General features: G+C 40.6%; 1 protein-coding gene across 1 annotated transcript in view; it reads left to right on the top strand.

The window, feature by feature from the left end:
* The first annotated feature begins 685 nt into the window (after positions 1 to 685).
* The window catches only part of acsl1a (acyl-CoA synthetase long chain family member 1a), a 20,284-nt gene continuing 14,705 nt past the window's right edge, over positions 686 to 6,264 (top strand). Inside the window, exon 1 of the mRNA XM_086295637.1 lies at positions 686 to 829. The gene's annotated coding sequence lies outside the window, so the exon portion shown is untranslated. The remainder of the gene's footprint in view (positions 830 to 6,264) is intronic.

Genomic DNA, 6,264 nt, shown 5'->3' with positions numbered 1-6,264 from the left:
ATACAAAACTAAGATAATTGTGATTGTAACTTTATGTGTTCAAATTGTGTATGTAAGTATATTTTATGTATTCCACTAGTGGCATGTGCAGTGGGACAGTGGATATATTGGAAAAAGATGTTGAAGATGGAAAATGAGGAAAGGCAGCAGATAGAATTAGAAGACTTACATATTTGACTAATGACAAACACATGATAAATGTTCAAAGTACCCTGTTTAAGATTCAAGTGGTGATTTCTGGCTGGTGCTTGATTGTCTGGTTGTCAGGTAGTAGTTGTTAACAGGTGTTCACATAACTTCTTTGAAAAGCTTGTAATTGAGTGTTTTTACATTGTTGAATTGGAACTTTTAATTTAAGGTGCCTTCAGGTGCCACCTTAAATTGACAGGACAAATGGAGCTGCAGATGTTTAGTCTATTCTTTAATCAAATGAACTCCCTAAAGGACTGACTGTATATTTTAAGTTGGGGGTGGAAATAACTTCAAATAGTCTCACTGCAGTCATTCACTAAACCTCTAAACACTATTCTCCTGAGTAGCAATTAAAAAAAAGTAAGGGTGTCTTAAAATTAGCTAGTATTCGTTAATTACTCGGTTCGGATGTACCTGATTTCATTCACATGGATGTGAAACGCTCTATCGACCGTCACAACTAACTGACCAATGACCGAACGCCTCTCAGACTTTACGAAAGCAACACGTGAAGCCGCCTCTGATTGGCTGGTAGCTGCACCAGCTGAACAAAGTGTAAACCGCCACTGCCGCCCGCCGCTGCTTCTGCTGCCGCTGCTTCCTCAAGAAACGCGTTAAAGTCTGCTGCTGCAAACAGGTTAGTGCCAACATTTGACTCTTAAAAACCGAAAAAAGGCAGCGTAGCTCTGAGCTCCTCTACCGAGGCCCGTGTGCAAAAGTTAGAGCAGGATGAAGCCACCGAAAGGGCTGCTCTTATTGTTGCTTTAAATAGACCAGACCCCAGCCTCGTTTTATGTCTTTTCTCCGCATTATATCTTCGTTTCCGCTAATCTGACGATGAGCAGCATGATATTTAGTGCGTGATCAGAACGAGCTGTTCATTTTTGATGTTTGTGGGTCTGTTTATCAGCGACAAACCCGCGTGTAGGCTGAACGGACCAGCCCTCTGAAAAGAAAACAGACAGGGACACGTAGCAACAGGGATGAAAACGTCACCAACGCCTCTGATGATAATCCTTTTTCTTTTTTTTCAAAAAAACTTTTTATTTCATATGTATCATTTCTTTATTACTAACATCACTGCTGATAGTCGGTGTGAGCGTGCTACACGCGCACGTCATTGTTAAATAAAGATAAGAAGTGGACAAGGAGTAACAATGTAACTGTTATCTACTGTGGTGGCATCCCGCCAAATCACTCATAACTCCGCCTGTGTGTGTGTGTGTGTGTGTGTGTGCGTGCGTGCGTGCGTGTGTGAATGAGTGACCAAAGTGGTCCGCACCGGATAGTAGTAGCGCGTGCTGCCGTTTCCTCCAATTTCCACTCAATGTCAAAATGTTGGCGACATCTATTTTGTTTAAAATGAGAACATGGCTTTTAGTGAAGCCACCGCCGTGAACTTGAACTGTTTTTTTTTTTCCGCTTTTGGAAAGTTGTAAACTTTGAGAATGAATCTGAAAACAAGGTTTTGCTTTTGCTTTCTGACCACAGTGTGTAGCTGTGCAGGACCAAGTTTCTGTTTTAAGGATGATGTGCTAAGCAACAGGCAGATATTCCAGGAACTTTCCATGTCCTTACCAGTGACCAGTGGAGCATATCATAGTGACACAATGTCTTTGACGTTCTCATTAGAGATCCACCATTGTAGTTTTCTTGGCCTATTCCAATATCTGATTTTTCACCTAGTGTGACTTGCCCATAGTGATTTTTGTGTATTTATTTTGTGATAAAGACTTATTTAAATGTGACATGCTTCTGTAAGTTATATACTTTTCTCTCAACACTGAAAGTAAACTGTCCTGCCCCTGGAAAAAGTTACAAATAATGAATGAACATGAGTTGCTGTACACCCACCTTTACCTGACATATTTTACCACAACTAACAAGTGCAGCAGATTTATTTATAAAAATAAATGTCTGGTACTTACATAATTTTTCTGTATTTTTTTTATATTGTTACCAGATAACAGATCATCAACCTTTTCCCTTTTTTTTTTTTTTATTCCTCTCCCCATAACTGATCTGATCCTTTGCTCATACCGAGGCTGCTAGCCATTTTGCCTTTGTTAGCTTCTTAAAAATGTCCACGTTTAAGTGTCTTTTTAAGTTTGTTGTTTCAGATATGTTTGCAGCTTACTTTAGTAAGCTGCAAACAGTCATGTCCAACATGAGTGAAGAGTTTGCGTGGGACTATTTGCCTGTGCTGCCATGTGTGAGTAATGCATGCATGACCAGCCAGTCACCAATCCACGTTAAGAACAGTGGAAACTGTGTAATTCTGGTTCCTGGCTGGTCAATCAGTGCATCTCAATTTCTTTCTCCAGAGCTATTCTGACTGGCCTGTGATTGCTGCCCCTTTGAGATGCAGATGGCCATCATTTCCTCTACAGTCAATTGTAGCTCTTTCATTTGCCAGCAGATACTTTATATCTTGCCTACTTGTGCTGGAGGACAACATGCATGTTCCAGATATCAAATTAAACATAAGATTGTTGAGCAGACTCACTTTCATGCATATTAGACAAATCAAGCAGGTTTAACAGCTTGTTGAAATGTGAAACATTCGTGTGTTTAGAATTAACTGCAGATATGAGAAAAACAGCAGGTTTTCCACTCAAAAGCTGGACTGTTTCTGTCATTTCCCCTCAAAGGAAAAAAATCTCTCAGACTAGAAGTCATGGACAGCTGGTAGCCGGTAGTTGGATACTTGAGTATTATGAATAAGTTCCAGCCTCTTCTATAAGAAAGAAAATGAGGTGAAAGTGAATCATAATTGAGTGCTTAGCAGTCAGTTGTTGGTGTACATCACTTTTTGGAGAGCAGCTCTGATATGTGCTTGTGTCTGAAGGCGTTTTTATGCAAACTTCCTCTAACAGGAATCTCTGGAATGCCGCCTGCTGTTTTCCTCCCATTTTAAACCCAATTTTTGAAACACTAGGTAATGCTGTTGCGGTCATGCAGGGCAGTCACATGAACAGTTACCATAAAGATGCAATCGTGTGGGCGGTTTTAGTACTCAAGTAGAGGAGGAGCTTTCATTAAAGCAAACCCAGTATGTGGCACAGCGTGGTTTGCCATGTGGCCTTTAGTCTTTCGACAGTACCAGTATCAGCCTTTCTGTCTGCTTTGGTGCTAGCAAGGTGGAAGGACTGAGCTGGATGATGTTTACACAACAATCAGCTCTGGCGTGCTGCTTTTGTGGCAGATTGCTTATAAAATAAAATAGTAGTTACATTCTTGGAAAAGATGATCCAAAATCAATAGGATCTTGGAGGATCCCCCGTTTTTTCCTCTTAGCACCTCTTTAATGAAAAAACTGCTAAATGGATTCAAGTTTGCCACAAATCCACTGACATTTCTAGCCCTCCATGTGATCTGTGTTAATTAGCACATGTTAGCAAGCACAACTATTTACCGTGTAAATAGTGCTTGCTAAACTTCAGATTGGCAGCAAATCTTAGCGATTTAAAGGATAGTGATGCAAATTAAAGCATAATGATGCTTTTGGGGTTTTATAATGTAATGTTTCACTGTGAAAGCACTATGTTAGGTTGTTTTTTTGCTTTGCCCCAATGGTGTGTCGGGAGTTGTTAAGAGTTGTGTGACCTTTGTCCTACTTAAGCGAGCTCGTCCTCCACCCTCTCTTTCCCCCTCCGCTGTGTGACCATGTGACTTGGAGTGTGTGGTTTCATCAAGGAGGTTATGACCTGCAATCTTTAGTCTGGTTGTCTTGTGCAAGGTCAGGTCATGTGTCCGAAAACCAGGGTTAAAAGTCACAGTCAGCCAGAGGATCGCAGGACATGACAGACTATAGTGAAGCCTCATACGAGTTAAAGCAGGCCTCCTGTAGCTGTGCTGGGATGTCTCTCAGTGTAATGCTGGTCATGTCAGTTGGTCTGCCACGTTGATCACATAAAAATGGGTGGAGGTCTTCTTTTCCTGTGCGCCTTTCAGAGTGCCCCTCATCTGCCACGCTAATCAGGAAAAACTGGTTTGTCAGTTGCCTTTAGGGTGTGTGAATGCCCTTGTGAATTTATACTGTATGCAAGGATATCTCATTACATCCATAAGAATATATTGACTCCTCTTTTTTTTTTTTTTTTTTTTTCTTCTTTTAATCACTTCCTAGGCGCTGTGCTGTGCTTTATTTTCAAACTGTTGAATTACCAGTGAAGTTTTTGGTGTTTCCTCTCACCAGTGAGAAAGCTGTTGTCAAGTTTCAACACATGTTGCATTAAGCCTGGTCTCATCATGAAGAAGTGATGATATCGTGTCTCGGAGTACAAAAAAGTGTGCGCTTTAGTGAGCAATTTAAAGAGGAAAGTCTTTAACAGACCAACAATGATGAAGTGGAGCAGGCACTGATTTATAGATGCGCACGGTGATGATTTACACTGAAATACCATGCTAGTTTCTTTATCTTGGTATATCAGAAAAGAATTGTACTGTTACATATCTGTTAAACACAAAGTGCTTTTTAGAAGACCCTAAAATGGGCAAGATGCAGAAGATGCCCTCAGAGATCGGTTTATGATTCACTCTTCTCAGACCATTGCAACCTGACACCACACAGACTTTGCACCAAGGAGCTAGCAGGTTATAACCGTTTAATGTTCGCCTGTATGGACCTTTGTGTTGTCACATGCAACTCCATCAGGGTCAGCGTGCATGTGTGAAAATGGTTTTAGCTACTGTCAAAACCATGTGTTCTCACACAGCAGAAGCAGTGCTTCACTGACACTAACTGATGCTTTTTTATTTCTCAGCTGGACCTACTATTGACCGCATTTGGGTCTGAAAGAGGAAGCCAGTGTGGAAGTGCTTCAAACCTGCATTCTTCCTAATGGCAGGTTATGTGCGTTATGGTCCTATTTTGAGTAAAATAGACAATAAGGGGTATGCTTTAGGGAGTGGCGACTTTGGGATTAACAAGTCCCTGCCATATGAGCGTGCAGCGTCCTTGGTTTCTCAGTTAGTTCCACCGCTCACCTGTGAAGTTTGGTTTCAACAAAAGAAATTTAAACATTTATTTTAGTACAGCCATAACACAACACACGTTATTTAATTTACTTAAAAAAGACACTTACTGTTTTAGTTATACTGTATACCACCCCAGTTCATGTAAAGCTGAGAGAAAGCAGCTGACTTGTTAACATGGGATTATGTTTTATGTGTTTAAAAGCTTAATGTTTAACCCTCCTTTAATAAGGTAGTAATAATGAGATTAAACAGGTTTATCTGATGCTCAACAACTGACTAAGCAGCTCAGTATCACACTGCTTTAAGGTTTCAGATGTCTTGCATCATTCCTCTAAGAGGAACCAAAGCATTTCAGAAGAATTCAAGTATGACTGACCAACTGTGCTTTTTTTGTAGCTTCCTGACTGCGGTAAGAGTGTCTCTTATACCAAACAGCTGTAACCTGCCTGCAAGCTTGAGGCTGTTGCCAACTTATCTTCATGTTCTGTTATGTGTCAAATGAACCCACTGCCCCTCCACCTCTTTTTTCCAGTGCCTTATGTTTGTGGGGTGACTGCCGAGCTGGCTCTGCCATTGGCTCCTCATCCTCCCAGGCCAAGTATGGTTAGTGGGGGGTGGTGGTGGTGGTGGGTGTAGTGGTACCTTTTGCCTCTGACAACTCTTAGCAAAGCATGACACCAGTGTCATGTGCCACTGCTGGCCATCAAACAGAAACGCGTACTCTCAGAGTAGGTCTGTAATGAACACTTGCAAAATAAGATGTGTGAAGATGTCACTCGGTCTGTGCAGCGTGTGGTTTACTGATGCAAATAATAAATTATTGAACCAAGATTGTTAAGTTATTTCTATATAAAACCAATTAAAACAAAATCAGGCTTACAAAACAATATTTTTAAAATATTAACACAACACAAAACACAATCAAATCTCCAAATTTCTTAGGTTTGTATTTTAAAATGTTAAATGATTTTATAAACTCATTCTTAATTTATTAGGTCATTTGGATCCCTGCAGGCTGTCTTGTATGGTAGGCTAGTGTAGGATTTTTGCATCAGTGTGATCTGTAAATAAAGGAGTGGATACAATGACATT

Source organism: Aulonocara sp. 'chitande type north' Nkhata Bay, linkage group LG6, assembly GCF_057382095.1.
Source record: "Aulonocara sp. 'chitande type north' Nkhata Bay isolate Kocher_YH1m ecotype deep benthic linkage group LG6, A_spYH_male_GT1.1, whole genome shotgun sequence".
In the NCBI taxonomy this organism is placed as follows: Eukaryota; Metazoa; Chordata; class Actinopteri; order Cichliformes; family Cichlidae; genus Aulonocara; species Aulonocara sp. 'chitande type north' Nkhata Bay.
The sequence above is the reverse complement of the archived record's forward strand: the minus strand, read 5'-3'. Positions and strand labels throughout refer to the sequence as shown.